General features: G+C 42.7%; 1 long non-coding RNA gene across 1 annotated transcript; it reads right to left on the bottom strand.

Moving 5' to 3' along the window:
* Positions 1 to 1991: 1991 nt before the first annotated feature.
* Positions 1992 to 3972, bottom strand: LOC138658337 (uncharacterized). Its single transcript, XR_011317458.1, has 3 exons — positions 3827 to 3972; positions 3613 to 3711; positions 1992 to 2044 (listed from the first exon to the last, which is right to left on the bottom strand). It is a non-coding gene; the product is annotated as an uncharacterized lncRNA (long non-coding RNA).
* Positions 3973 to 15141: the final 11169 nt, after the last annotated feature.

Genomic DNA, 15141 nt, shown 5'->3' with positions numbered 1-15141 from the left:
TCACATTTCTGAGGTATTTGTGCTGGATTTTGGTGCACACTCTGGAGGGGACTTGGGATCCTCCTTATCCTCTGAGTCCAGATGTTTTTTTATATCAGAGTGATCTACAAGACATAGGTAATGAAGTGTTATTAGAAGTTGTCCGTATAACACAGTCACCATTTATACATGAAACATGGAAAACATAAGAGACATATTATAGAAAAACCATGTGGAAATATTTGAGCCTTGAAGTCAACATCCACATTGTTGGTGCTGTAGACATGGACATACCTGACAGTTGGGGCAAGGATGGCAAGATACTAATAGCATCGCCTCTATCAGATGTGGTGACAAATTCTTTCTGCCTGTTTGGAAGAAGAAAAACACGTAAATCACAAGGAAGCTGTATAAATGGGGTTGTCTCACTATAAGAACACCGACTATAGGGTCTAATAGGACATATGACTGCCATAGTGAAGAACGTCTTTTGCTCAAAACTAACTTTTTAAGAGTGGAGTGGAAAATAACTACCAAGAATATCTGACATGTAATACTACATCTCTTCTACAGAGTGGGGGCAGCACTAAAGATGCATAGCCGGCCACGATCATGGGCTGTTATTACCAGCACTTTCTAAGGACAAGAGCACAATGACCACTAATCATGGGGCGGTGGATGTGGCATTTGATATGATGGTATTTCTATTTCTGTGCTATATTTGGTCTTGTGCACATATATCAGCCTGAAGCTCCAGTAAAGAACCCCATAATCTACTCACATTTCTGAGGTATTTGTGCTGGATTTTGGTGCACACTCTGGAGGGAACTTGGGATCCTCCTCATCCTCTGAGTCCAGATGTTTTTTTATATCAGAGTGATCTACAAGACATAGGTAATGAAGTGTTATTAGAGGTTGTCAGTATAACATAGTCAACATTTATACATGAAACATGGAAAACATAAGAGACCTATTACAGAAAAACCATGTGGAAATATTTGAGCCTTGAAGTCAACATCCACATTGTTGGTGCTGCAGACATGGACATACCTGATAGTGGGGACAAGGATGGCAAGATAATAATAGCATCGCCTCTATCAGATGCGGTAACAAATTCTTTCTGCCTGTTTGGAAGAAGAAAAACACGTAAATCACAAGGAAGCTGTATAAATGGGGTTGTCTCACTATAAGAACACTGATTATAAGGCCTAATAGGACATATCACTGCCTTAGTGGGGAAGGTCTTTTGCTCCAAAATAACTTTTATAGAGCAGAGTGGAAACAACTAAATATGCATGATCAGGCGCAATCATGGGCTGCTGTCAACAGCACTTTATAAATGCTAACCATGGGTCAGTGGATGTTGCATTTTGAGATTACGGTATTTCTGTCCTATATTTGGTGTTGTGCATATATATCAGACTGGAACCCCCAGTAATGACCCCATAATCTACTCACATTTCTGATATGTTTGCGCTGGATATTGATGCACACTCTGGAGAGATGTTTGTGCTGGATTTTGGTGCACACTCTGGAGGTGACTTGGGATACTCGTCGTTCATCATCCCGTTTGTGGTGGTATAGAGCTACATGCAGAAGCAACAAGACATGAAATCATTTTATGTTTACTTTTATGGGTCTTTTTATATATATTTTGGATTTATTAATCACATACTTACTTTAGAAAGCCTTTCAGATGATGATGTAAAATTTTGGAAGTCAAACAACTCATTGTCCTCACTTGTGCACTTCTCATCCTCTGAGACCAGATGTTTTTTCATATTAGAATGATCTGTAAGACATAGAAAATGTAGTGTTATTAGAGGTTGTCAGTATAACACAGTCACCATTTATCATTAATATTAATGGGAAGCGATTATCACATAATATGGAAGATGAGACAAACAGACACTTAGTCTACATGATGTCTTTTTCTACTTACTGATAAATAAACTGGTGTCCACATCTGATGCAAGCTGAGGAACGTACAGCGGCTTTTGACTTAGTAGGTTATCGAAGTCTAAATCTCTAAGGAATGGATGACCCTTAATCTCAAATGCTCCTCCTGGATAAAGAAAAACAAAAGTGATGCGGAAATTATCAGAGACAGTGTCATACCAACAAATTAAGGGAAGCACTTAGTCGAGTAGGCTGGGACCATCTTAAGGTAACTGGAGATGCTGACAATAAATGGGGCATGTTTAAGGATATGCTACTAGAATCCTGTAGAAAACTTATACCCTCTGGAAAAAAAATGTGCAGAAATGGAAAGAAGCCATTATGGACAAATTAGACACTACAAAGTTTAATCAGACTAAAACAAAGGGCATTCAAAATCCTGAAGGCTGAGAATACACAAATAACATTTCAGTAGTATAAAGAACTAAGTAAGATGTGTAAATAAGAAATCAAGATGGCAATGTTATCCACAGAGAAACAAATTGTCAGTGACATAAGAATAAATCCCCCAAAATGTTATAAATATATTAATGCCAAAAAAGTAAAAAAAGATGGTATAGGTCCCTTAAAAACAATAATAACAAGATAATAATTGAGGACAAAGAAGAGGCTGAGATATTAACCAGGCACTTTTCATCGGTGTTCACCAATGAACTAACTGTTCCAGGGATCATTCAACAAGGCAAAGGTCACCACCTGAAATAACTCAAGAAGAAGTATGCCGCGCCTGAGCAAATTAAACATTGACAATTTCCCTGGCCCAGATGGCATTCATCCACGGATACTGAGGGAATCGAGCTCAGTAAATGACAGACCGCTGTATCTTATATTCTTAGCCTCTCTTTTAACAGATGTGGTGCCACAGGATTGGAGGATGGGTGATGTGGAACTGATATTTAAAAAAGGTAAGAAGGTGGAGCCAAGTAACTACTGTCCGGTAAGCCTGACATAAGTAGTGCGCAAAATTTTTGAGAGCATTATAAGCATGGATTCATTAACGATAGGTCATGTCTAACTAACATGTTGCGTCTCTATGAGGAGGTAAGTGCTTGTTTTGATGTTGGTAATGCAGCTGATGTGATTTATCTGGACTTTGCAAAGGCTTTTGATACTGTTCCACATAACAGCCTTATACTGAAGCTCCATACACAGGGACTGGGGGAAACTGTATGCAGAAGGGTAAGGGAATTGGCTAAATGACAGGAAACAAAGAGTTGTCATAAATGGTACATACTCTAAATGGTATATAGTCAGCAGTGGGGACAGCAGGGATCTGTACTGGGAGCAGTGGGGTACCACAGGGATCTGTGCTAAGAGCAGTGGGGTACCGCAGGGATCTGTGCTGGGAGCAGTGGGTACTGCAGTGATCTGTGCTAGGAAAAATTATTTTTAACCTCTTTGTTAATTTAGTGACAAAATGAACAATTGGTGGAGAAAGGTTGAACTTGATGGATCTTGGTCTTTTTTCAACCTTTGTAACTGTGTAACTATTTTTGAACAGTTTATCTTAATCTGAACTAATGACGTAACTAAGCAGACATGAGGAAATAGCCTGAAAATCTTAGTACGGAGAACTATAAATGGAGAAGATGATAGAGAAATAATGATCCTCATGGACATGAGTGATATGTCCTCGGTATAATAAGGGAATATTAATATTATTGTGTCCGTTACCTGTCCCAAGTCTTTGCACAGGATTTGTTTTGAGCAGCTGAGTGATGAGGTTCTGAGCATCCAGGGGAGGAGTGTAACAATGATTCCATTTTATAGCTCCTGTTATATAGAAAATACAGAACAGAAAACATCTTTACTGGACTGTAAGATAAAGCAAAGGAAGTAACTAAAACAAAATAACCAGTCAAAGCATTGATCAGTTTATTCTACTTACCCCTGACCATATTTTTATAAAGCTCACTTCGGGAAACCCCAAGAAATGGTGGATATCCCATGAGAAATTCATATAATATGATGCCCATTGACCACCAGTCAACAGGTCTTCCATAGGCTCTCTGCCTGATGACCTCTGGGGCTTTGTAACACGGGGTGCCACAGTTCTGCAAACCAACAGAAAATAGAGATGAGAACTGATAAAACGATATTATGACAAGTTTTTGACCAAAACAGAATGACAGAAGATAAAATATCAGTGGAAATGAAGAACGTAGGGAAGAGAAAATATAGTTATGAGATTTGTACAGAACAAGCTAAGTTCCTGTAGGTAATGCTGACCTCAAAGTCCAGGAACTCTCTAGAGATGTCCTCTGCTGAGTGCTTGTAGGTGTTGGTGTTTGGTATCATTAGACCAACTTTTGAAAGTCCAAAGTCGGTAATTTTAATATGTCCTGCAGATGTTATCAGGAGGCTGTGAAAGAGAAGATGATTTTAGCTTCATAGACCTTGAGATAATAAATTATAACATTCCCTCTTTATTACTATGGGGGCACTTACTTATCCGGCTTCAGGTCTCTGTGCACCACACCGTAACTATGCAGGTATTCCACACCAAGAACTACTTCTGCAAAATACATGCGGGCCAAGGGGACAGAGAGTGGTCCCCTGGTGGTTAGAAGGGTCCTACAGTCTCCACCTATAGAAGAAAGGAAATATGACCGGTGAGGGGTTTACATAGCAGATCACCATGACATATGATGAGAGGTGAGCGGAAACATTGGGGCAGGAGAAAATATATACAGATATGATGTACTGTATACTGCACAGATTAATTAGTCTGAAGTCATGGTGAAATGTCATCTATCTAACTAGATACTGACGTGCTCAGTGCGGACATATAGGGAAATCAAACAGATCAATGGCTTCCCGGGCATCTTGGTCATAGATAACCTATAGTAAATGCTCTGTGGGGATGTAACCGTCCTCGAGGACAAGTGTGGCACCCCAGGAATCCGGTTGCCACAGTTGCATTGCCTTCCTCAGCAGGGGTGATGCCATGCCTGGAAGCAAAGAGGGACTCAACTTAGTTTTGAAATCCAGTGATTTTTAATGCAGTCCTGTCACAGTAACATGAGGCGTTTTGGTCCTACATAGACCTTCGTCAGTCCGACTGCTGTGGTTGTAGGAATATGTACAGTTGAAGATATCTGTAAACTAGAAGGACAGATCTAGGCAAAAATTGCTCTTTCAGAGTACAAAAATGGAATTCTGCGCGTGTCTCTCCTACACCAACGCGGTATCCTCTGCTAGTTGGAAATAACTGGATTTCAAAACTAAGAGTGCCAAAGTTTATGTTACTACACCTTGGGCCTGGGAACCTACTTGTGCACCTCTACAGTTGTGCTACCATATATTCTATATATGGAAGCAAACAGGGGTCCCCTTACCAGCTGATGTCTGCATCCAACACCTTTCCTGACTTCAGACCAGAAGGGGGAGCTCTAAACCCGGGTTTCAGGGAAGCTTCCCTATAAGTTCTGGTCTGGAGGTGGGGTTAGTGAGTCTTAGTGGAAGGCAGCAGACAGAGAAGGAGGAAGAGGCAAGAAGTGAGGAGAACCTGAGGGATTGGAGCTGCGACTGAGCTCACCCCAGGACTGAGCGCCGAAGACTGGACACCGGAGTCCAGGGTGGTGTGGGAACTGCAGGCTCCACAGCCAAATCCGGAGGACAGGAGATTACAGGTCTCCTGGCCCCAGCTGACACCCAGAGGCACAGCAGCATACAAGAACCCAGAGTCGCCACGAGGGAGTGACACCTCGAACAGGCTCAAGCGGCCTGCCATGCGGGAAGTGTTTCACTTAGTGGACAGACTGTGAGAGGGACTTGAGGAGAACTAAAGGCACCAAGCACCCAGAGAATAGTGCAGCAGGAAGGCCTCCAATTCCACCTGGTTAGGTGGTCTCTGAAATACTTCCAGGCTGCACTGATCTCCATCACCAGCTGTTACTTGTGCCCTGGACTGCACCTGCAACCTGGAATTAAAGGTAAAGAAAACTGCAACCCTTGTGTCCCCTAGTTATTCCTGGACCCTCAGTCCAGCACCCCAATGTCACAAGCACTTTACAAAATTGTACAGATAGCCCTGGGGCCCCGCTCCACTGTGTCGAGCAGAACCATCACAGCTGCATTACCATCGGCCCCAGCAGTCCCCTTAAGCAGCGTCGGCCATTTATAGCCAAACACCACAGGTGGCGTCACGTACAATCCCTTATGAACTTCCCCTTTCTTCTTTTTATTGCGCGCCTAAGGCCACAGACCGGGTCACCGCTGCCGTGACCACCCCTTTAAGAGCCGTACGACACGGTTATGAGTACTCCCCGGCCCTAGCGGGTGTTGTACAAGTCTAAATGATATGAGAGGTGTTAATATGTCATCAGACATAGGCTAAATATAATACAATGTACGTGTCCTACCTCCTACATACTCCATGACCATACACAGGTGAGATTTAGTTAGGAAGGAGCAGAGCATGGAGGCCACAAAGGGACAATCTGCGAATGTTAGGATGTCTCTCTCGATAAAGGCTCTTTCCGCTTTTTTAGGAGTATCTAGGTTCCGCTTGGCCATTTTCTTCATTGCAAAGATCTCTTGAGAGTCTTTATGGCGCACTAAGTGGACGGACCTGGAAAGAAAGATAATCCATGGTTTATAATGAACCCTTATTAACAGTCTGTATATACAAGTCATTACATGATCTTCTGTACTAATGTTTGATACCAGCAGTCCGGCCATCACTAGAAATCCACATATAGAAATACATGAAAGAGCTCTACATACAGTGGGTACGGAAAGTATTCAGACCCCTTTAAATTGTTCACTCTTTGTTTTATTACAGCCATTTGGTAAATTCAAGAAAGTTCATTTTTTTCTCATAAATGTACACTCTGCACCTGATCTTGACTGAAAAAAAGTAGAAATTTTTGCAAATGTGTTAAAAAAGAAAAACTGAAATATCAAATGGTCATAAGTATTCAGACCCTTTGCTCAGTATTGAGTAGAAGAACCTTTTGAGCTAGTACAGCCATGAGTCTTCTTGGGAATGAGGCAACAAGTTTTTCACATCTGGATTTGAGGATCCTCTGCCATTCTTCCTTGCAGATCCTCTCCAGTTCCGTCAGGTTGGATGGTGAACGTTTGTGGACAGCCATTTTCAGGTCTCTCTAGTTATTCTCCATTGGGTTTAGGTCAGGGCTCTGGCTGGGCCAGTCAAGAATGGTCACAGAGTTGTTCTGAAGCCACTTCTTTGGTATTTTAGCTGTGTGCTTAGGGGTCATTGTCTTGTTGGAAGGTGAACCTTCGGACAAGTCTGAGGTGCAGAGCACTCTTGAAGATGTTTTCATCCAGGATATCTCTCTACTTGGCCGCATTCATGATTCTTTCAATGACAACCAGTCGTCCTTTCCCTGCAGCTGAAAAACACCCCCATAGCACGATGCTGCCACCACCATGTTTCACTTTTGGGATTCTATTGGGCAGGTGATGAGCAGTGCCTGGTTTTCTCCACACATACCGCTTAGAATTATCACCAAAAAGGTCTATCTTCTTCTCATCAGACCAGAGAATCTTATTTCTCATAGTCTGGGAGTCATTCATGTGTTTTTTAGCTAACTCTATGCGGGCTTTCATATGTCTTGCACTGAGGAGAGGCTTCCGTTGGGCCACTCTGCCATAAAGGCCCGACTGGTGGAGGGCTGCAGTGATAGTTGACTTTGTAGAACATTCTCCCATCTCCCTACTGCATCTCTGGAGCTCAGCCATAGGGATCTTGGGATTCTTCTTTACCTCTCTCACCAAGGCTCTTCTCTCACGATTGCTCAGTTTGGCTGGATGGCCAGGTCTAGGAAGACTTCTGGTGGTCCTAAACTCCTTCCATTTAAGGATTTTGGAGGCCACTGTGCTCTTAGGAACCTTGAGTACTGCAGAAATTCTGTTGAATCCTTGGCCAGATCTGTGCCTTGCCACAATTCTATGTCTGAGCTCCTTGGCCAGTTCCTTTGACCTCATGATTCTCATTTGGTCTGACATGCACTGTGAGCTGTGAGGTCTTATATAGACAGGTCTGCGCCTTTCCAAATCAAGTCCTATCAGTTTAATTACACATAGCTGGACTCCAATGAAGGAGTAGAACCATCTCAAGGGAGGATCACAAGGAAATGGACAGCATGTGACTTAAATATGAGTGTCTGAGCAAAGGGTCTGACTACTTATTACCATGTGATATTTCAGGTTTTCTTTCCGTACCCACTGTAGATCACCTATGGGAGGTCTGCGCAATGCCCCGTCTGCCAGACCCTCACCTAGGTCACATTATAGATGAGAGAATCTACTGAAATTCATCTTGGGCAGATTCGCTATAACCGACCAGTAGATACGATTCAGAAAAAATATAAATTGGTCTAAATTGAAAATGTTCAATTGTCATAAGAAGATGGTTTTTAGGCTTCCTCCACAGCCCAAGGCAGAATAAATAGAGGGGAGGGAGGAAGTTATAATATAATTAATCACATTACACCCACTTGTCCTCGGTCCTCCCCGTCCATCACTGCCGTCCTCCGTCCTCTGGGCCGGTCTTTGGTTGTTCTCTCTTCTGCTGCTGAGGCCAGTGATTGGACTCACATGGTCATGGTGGAGGGTGGGGGTGCAGATGTCATTGGCGTCAGTATCGTGTCACCCCTCACGTGACCGTGTGCAGCCAATCACTATTATCAGCTCCATAATGGGGTCCCGAATACTCTGAAGATCAGTGAGGAGGACGGGGAAGCTGTGGTGGAGCCGGCAGCATAAGAACAGGTGAGGTCTGGGACCGGTGACTGTAATGTATTATATCTTCCCTTTCCTTACAGATTGATTTGTTACAGATCAGTTCGCTCAGATTATATAACGGAGCTGAATAGTGACACTGAGATGTGGACAGTGATGTGGACTCAGATCGTTTCCCTATGACAACACTGAATGGCAGAGCACAGAGGCGGAAGCATTGTCATAGGGAACCCTAAGAAATGGGGATTATGGGAACAGGAATCTCACCCAAAAGCTCCACAGCTGATCAGTTTAGATGTCTCATAGTCGCTCATACGCGGCTCTCCTGCCGGGATCAATGATCTGATTAAGTCCTAGAAAAGAATAAGAAATAATACTAAGATATAGAAGCTGCAGGAAAACATCTCAGGATATTAAAACGTCTCCTCCTATATTATTTCCCAGCTGATTTACACTGATCCGATGTAGAGGACGATACAAGCCGGACGCTCCTCATGGATGTAATATAAGGGAGATCCTCTATACACCGGTCTTACTGTAATGTGCTGGATAATACGGGAGATCACGCAGGGGAGAACTATGTATTCTGAGAGCAGCATGATTTAGGAGCAGAGACCTTGATTCCAGCGATGTGTTACTTAATAGGCTGTGTGCTGTTGTTTCAATAAAATCAGTGTTTTATCAGCAGGAGATTATCACTGAAGGACTATTTGTCTCGTGCCATGTAGTCCTATTGCTCTGTAAATCCTCTACCACCACTGAATAGCTGTTTTCTGCCTATCCACAGTGTACACAGAAAGCTGCAAATCAGTGGGTGTGTGCGGGGTTATACAAGGCTCAGGATTCAGAGCTCTGCAGCATAGAAAACTGGGATTTTATCACATCTGCTGCATCCAGTAAAGTAAGTGATATATCGCTGGAATCAGGGTCTCTGTCCCTATTGCTGCTCTGAGATCAAATAGCATAAACCTGGTGACAAATTCCATTTAATATAAATGCTATTATCTAACACAATCGTGTCACCTACACTTAGAACAGAGCCGTCCCATGAATATGGGGGATAATACTGGACAGGTCACTCACACCCCATGATCTGGTGATACACAGACACCCCTATATCTGTATGATACTTACACCGGCGGATTCTTGGATCTCCGGGATCTCACAGTTTCCACTGTCGGGATTCGCCAGCGCTGATGGTTCTAAAATAGTGATAAAGTGATGAAGAAATAAAATGTATTAGACGATATCAATCCTACATACATAATACCGCAATATAACGGAGAAGTGACGAGACGTCTGTAAATGGGATTAATATATAGAGCAGAGAGTACAGTGCCTTGCGAAAAAACTTTTCAACCTTTTCCCACACATCATGCTTCAAACATAAAGATACCAAATGTAAATTTTTGGTGAAGAATCAATAACAAGTGGAACACAATTGTGAAGTTGAACGAAATTTATTGGTTATTTTAAATTTTTGTGGAAATTCAAAAAACTGAAAAGTGGGGCGTGCAATATATTAACTTAATACTTTGTTGCACCACCTTTTGCTGCGATTACAGCTGCAAGTCGCTTGGGGTATGTCTCTATGAGTTTTGTACATCGAGAGACTGAAATTCTTGCCCATTCTTCCTTGGCAAACAGCTCGAGCTCAGTGAGGTTGGATGGAGATCGTTTGTGAACAGCAGTTTTCAGCTCTTTCCACAGATTCTCGATTGGATTGAGGTCTAGACTCTGACTTGGCCATTCTAACACCTGGATACGTTTATTTGTGAACCATTCCATTGTAGATTTTGTTGCTTTATGTTTGGGATCATTGTCTTGTTGGAAGACAAATCTCCGTCCCAGTCTCAGGTCTTTTGCAGACTCCAAGAGGTTTTCTTCAAGAATGGTCCTGTATTTGGCTCCATCCATCTTCCCATCAATTTTAACCATTTTCCCTGTCCCTGCTGAAGAAAAGCAGGCCCAAACCATGATGCTGCTACCACCATGTTTGACAGTGGGGATGGTGTGTTCAGGGTGATGAGCTGTGTTGCCATTACGCCAAACATATCGTTTGACATTGTTGCCAAAAAGTTTTATTTTGGTTTCATCTGACCAGAGCACCTTCTTCCACATGTTTGGTGTCTCCCAGGTGGCTTGTTGCAAACTTTAAACAACACTTTTTATGGATATCTTTGAGAAATGGCTTTCTTCTTGCCACTCTTCCATAAAGGCCAGATCTGTGCAGTGTATGACTGATTGTTGTCCTATGGACAGACTGTCCCACCTCAGCTGTAGATCTCTGCAGTTCATCCAGAGTGATCATGGGCCTCTTGGCTGCTTCTCTGATCAGTCTTCTTGTTTGAGATGAAAGATTAGAGGGACGGCCGGGTCTTGGTAGATTTGCAGTGGTATGATACTCTTTCCATTTCAATATGATCACTTGCACAGTGCTCCTTGGGATGTTTAAAGTTTTGGAAATCATTTTGTATCCAAATCCAGCTTTAAACTTCTCCACACCAGTATCACGGACCTGCCTGTTGTGTTCCTTGGTCTTCATGATGTTCTCTGTGCTTCATAGAGATCCCTGAGACTATCACAGAGCAGGTGCATTTATACGGAGACTTGACTACACACAGGTGGATTATATTTATCATCATTAGGCATTTAGGACAACATTGGATCATTCAGAGATCCACAATGAACTTCTGGAGTGAGTTTGCTGCACTGAAAGTAAAGGGGCCGAATATTATTGCACGCCCCACTTTTCAGAATTTGAATTTCCACAAAAATTAAAAATAACCAATAAATTTCGTTCAACTTTACAATTGTGTTCCACTTGTTGTAGATTCTTCAACAAAAGTTTACATTTGGTATCTTTACGTTTGAAGCCTGATATGTGGGAAAAGGTTGAAAAGTTCCAGGGGGCTGAATACTTTCGCAAGGCACTGTAAATCTGCCATTATTCCCTGCTCTGTGTAATCTCCGGATATTCCCTGTAGTGATCGGCTCACCTGTCATCAGATCGCTGCTCGGCTCCGGCTGACTCCTATTAGGGTCAGGGGTTTCTGGGGTCACATTCTCCCCACATTCGTCGTCGCCTTCTGGTGTTTCCTGATAGATATAATATAGATAATTAATATGTGGAAGATTTACAGATGCAGCAATTATAACTCCACAAATCACGCGCCATCATGAGAACTTTTCTCAGAAACTTCTCTCACTTATGTGGATTAAGATGCGTTAACATTGAAAAATCTCACGTTCGGTGTCAGATTTTATTTTCTGCACCGTGATATCCCAGAGCTGCGCTATCCGCTCTCTTTACACCGTGGAAACATCTTGTGCTTCATTCATTACAGTATTGGGTAGAAGATGATGGCTCCTTACCGGGCGTTCTGACGAGCGGGCCGGACCTTCCAGGACACACAGGACTTTTTCGGCCAGTTGTTTAATAAAAGCCAAATCTCCATATTGAGATCTTTTTTCAGCCTATAAAGAAGAAAAGAAATAAAAATTATGATATGAGAAAGGAAACAATGGAGGCGGCCATTGTATGTGACCTCTGCTCCTCTCTGCAGATACAATGGCTCCATATCTGGGGACTCGTCGTGTTCTATATGGGGGAAAGGAGAAGCTTCTATCCCACCATTATCATCTATGATTATGGAGAAGTTTTGTGTGGAGCGTCCGCCACTTACCTGGTGTAGTAATGTCCTGATGTTGTGACATAAATCCGTCAGATACCCTGACGTTAGTTTTTCCTGTCGTTGTTTCTTCAGGCAATCCTTTACTAGCTGCACCACCAGCCGGTGAGTGAAGCAGAGGACGCCATCGGGTGGTAGAAGCTCAATGTTAGGGTGATTGATGATAAGAATCTCCCACAGAGCATGTACCTGAAATTCATTCAGACGTAATTCAGCCATAGTGAAAAATTGCAAATGCTCTCAGTCACTAAGGAACCAAAAATGGCACCTGGGATTCCGTGTACATTGTAGAAATAGGGAAAGTCGTCTGTGATGTCATAATAGCTGACAATCACCAGTGATGTCATAATAGCTGACAATCACCAGTGATGTCATCGTGGCCAAGCAGCACCAGTGATGTCATCACGGAATCATGTGATGGAATCTTCAATGATCGGCTCTGCACAAGTACAGTGGGGATAATAAGTATTTGATACACTGACAACTTTGCAAGTTTTCCCACCTGCAAAGAATGGAGAGATCTGTAGTAATTTTTATCGTAGGTGCATTTCAACTGTGAGAGACAGAATCTAGAAATAAAAAAACAGAAAATCACATTGTATGATTTTTAAATAATTAAATCGCATTTTATTGCATGAAATAAATATTTGATCACCTACCAACCAGCAAGAATTCTGGCTCTCACAGACCTGCTAGTTGTTCTTTAAGGAGCCTCCTACTCTGCACTCGTTACCTGTATTAATTGCTCCTGTTTGAACTCGTTACCTGCATAATAGACACCTGTCCACACAATCAATCACACTCCAACCTCTCCACCATGGCCACGACCAAACAGCTGTATAAGGACACCAGGTACAAAAATGTAGACCTGCACATGGCTGGGATGGGCCACACAGGACAATAGGAAACCATGATGATCATGCCACATGTATGCAACATACAGATCAAGAAGTGCTTATATTCAACACAAAATTAAATGGAATACTTTATTTTTGCTAAATTAAAACACTGCATAAAAGACAAAACATTAATGAGATAAAAGGTGTCTCAAACCAACAAGCACATGGAGGGCAGTTGTAGCAAATTACCAGTAGTTGTAAAGCAAATGACTATACAGAGTGGGCGATTTATATGGATACACCTAAATAAAAAGGGAATGATTGGTGATATCTAGTGATGAGCGAGCACTAAAATGCTCGGGTGCTTGTTGCTCGGGTCGAGGAAATTGGAATACTCGGGTACTCGGCCAGAACAAGGAGCCCAATGTAAGTCTATGGGAGACCCGAGTATTTTTACCGCGATCCCCCGGGGGTCCTTTTAAGGTCTAAAAACGTCTGAAAATGATGGAAACACTGCTCAAATGACACAGGGACATCATGGGGATCGCCCCTGTGAGCATTCCTGACTCCTAGTTCACAGCTCTAAACTTTTTTTTTCCGAGATTCATGCCATTTTTGCCGGTGCCACAAAACACACTAAAACGAAACCAAAATGGATTTTGCTGGAAATATGACAAGGTACATCCTTTGCAGGTTAATGACTTGCCTGTAAGGCCAAATATTTAACACCAGACCCAAAATTTCCTCTCCCACTTAGGCTTAGTTCAGACGCTGCCTTTTTGAAGCGTTTTTCAACTTTAACATTGCTTTCAACCACTACAAATGCATTCACTGGGAAATGTCATTGTAACATTTAACACCCCTAGCTGGCCATGTGGTGTGTGACACATAAGCAGACCCATCTTGTTTCATGTATGAAGGAGGGACTCTTAAAGTCACAGAGCCTATTTTTACTGGTGCATCAGGTGGCAATAATCTTCTTAAAGGGCTATTATGAAACAGTGGGTCTCCTAAGCTGTTGTAGCCTATGCTGTGAGTGGATGGGCTGCCAAGAATTACAACGCACCACAATACCCCTGTCATAAGATGTCCAGGAGGGCCACCTGGAAAAGTGTTGCATTGAATTCAAGGCCAGCCCTGCTACCAATTCATATGCACCCCAATAAGCCTTTAAACCCACATACTGGATGGGCCCATGAAAATCCACTTCACAATATGCATTTTGTACTCCCGCACGCCTTTCTTTTACACATTGGCATCAAGGCGAGCCCTGCTGCATACTTATATGCACCCCATTACGCCTTGGAACCCACATACTGGATGGGCCCATGAAAATCCACTTCACAATATTCATTTTGTACTCCTGTACTCCTTTGTTTTACACATTGGCAGCAACGCCAGCCCTGCTGCATAGTCATATGCACCCCATTACGCCTTGGAACCCACATACTGGATGGGCCCATGAAAATCCCCTTGTATTTTTAATGGTATGATGGTTCACTCTTTGCAGAATTATTTACAGGAGAATTTGGCAATTTTATTTGCCATGTTTTTAACACTAAGGTTCAGATTCAGATACGACTTTTAATAAGACTAATACTTGCAATACAACGCAATTTTATTGTGCAGCGCGCTAGGGTCCTTGTCGCTGCAGTAATGTCATTTTTCTCTAGGGGAGAGTGATATTATGTTTGGAGGCAAAGAAGGACAACTGCATCCAGGTATCACAAACATGCAACACATTTCACACTCCAGGCCACCAGGGGGAGCTCTGCTCCTATTTATTAGGTCACTCCCCACACTTAGGTCAAACTGGTTGCCTGTAGGAAAAAGTGAGTTAGTTGCTGGCTGAGCTCTGCTCAGGTAGTTGGTCCCTGACAGGGGTGGGATCCTGTCAGAGATCAAGACAGAATGACATGGAGCTGTGCCTGCCTTAAGTGCGGCAGCTCCTAGGAAGAAAC

The sequence above is a fragment of the Ranitomeya imitator genome, chromosome 1 (genome assembly GCF_032444005.1).
Source record: "Ranitomeya imitator isolate aRanImi1 chromosome 1, aRanImi1.pri, whole genome shotgun sequence".
NCBI classification, from domain to species: Eukaryota; Metazoa; Chordata; class Amphibia; order Anura; family Dendrobatidae; genus Ranitomeya; species Ranitomeya imitator.
The sequence above is the reverse complement of the archived record's forward strand: the minus strand, read 5'-3'. Positions and strand labels throughout refer to the sequence as shown.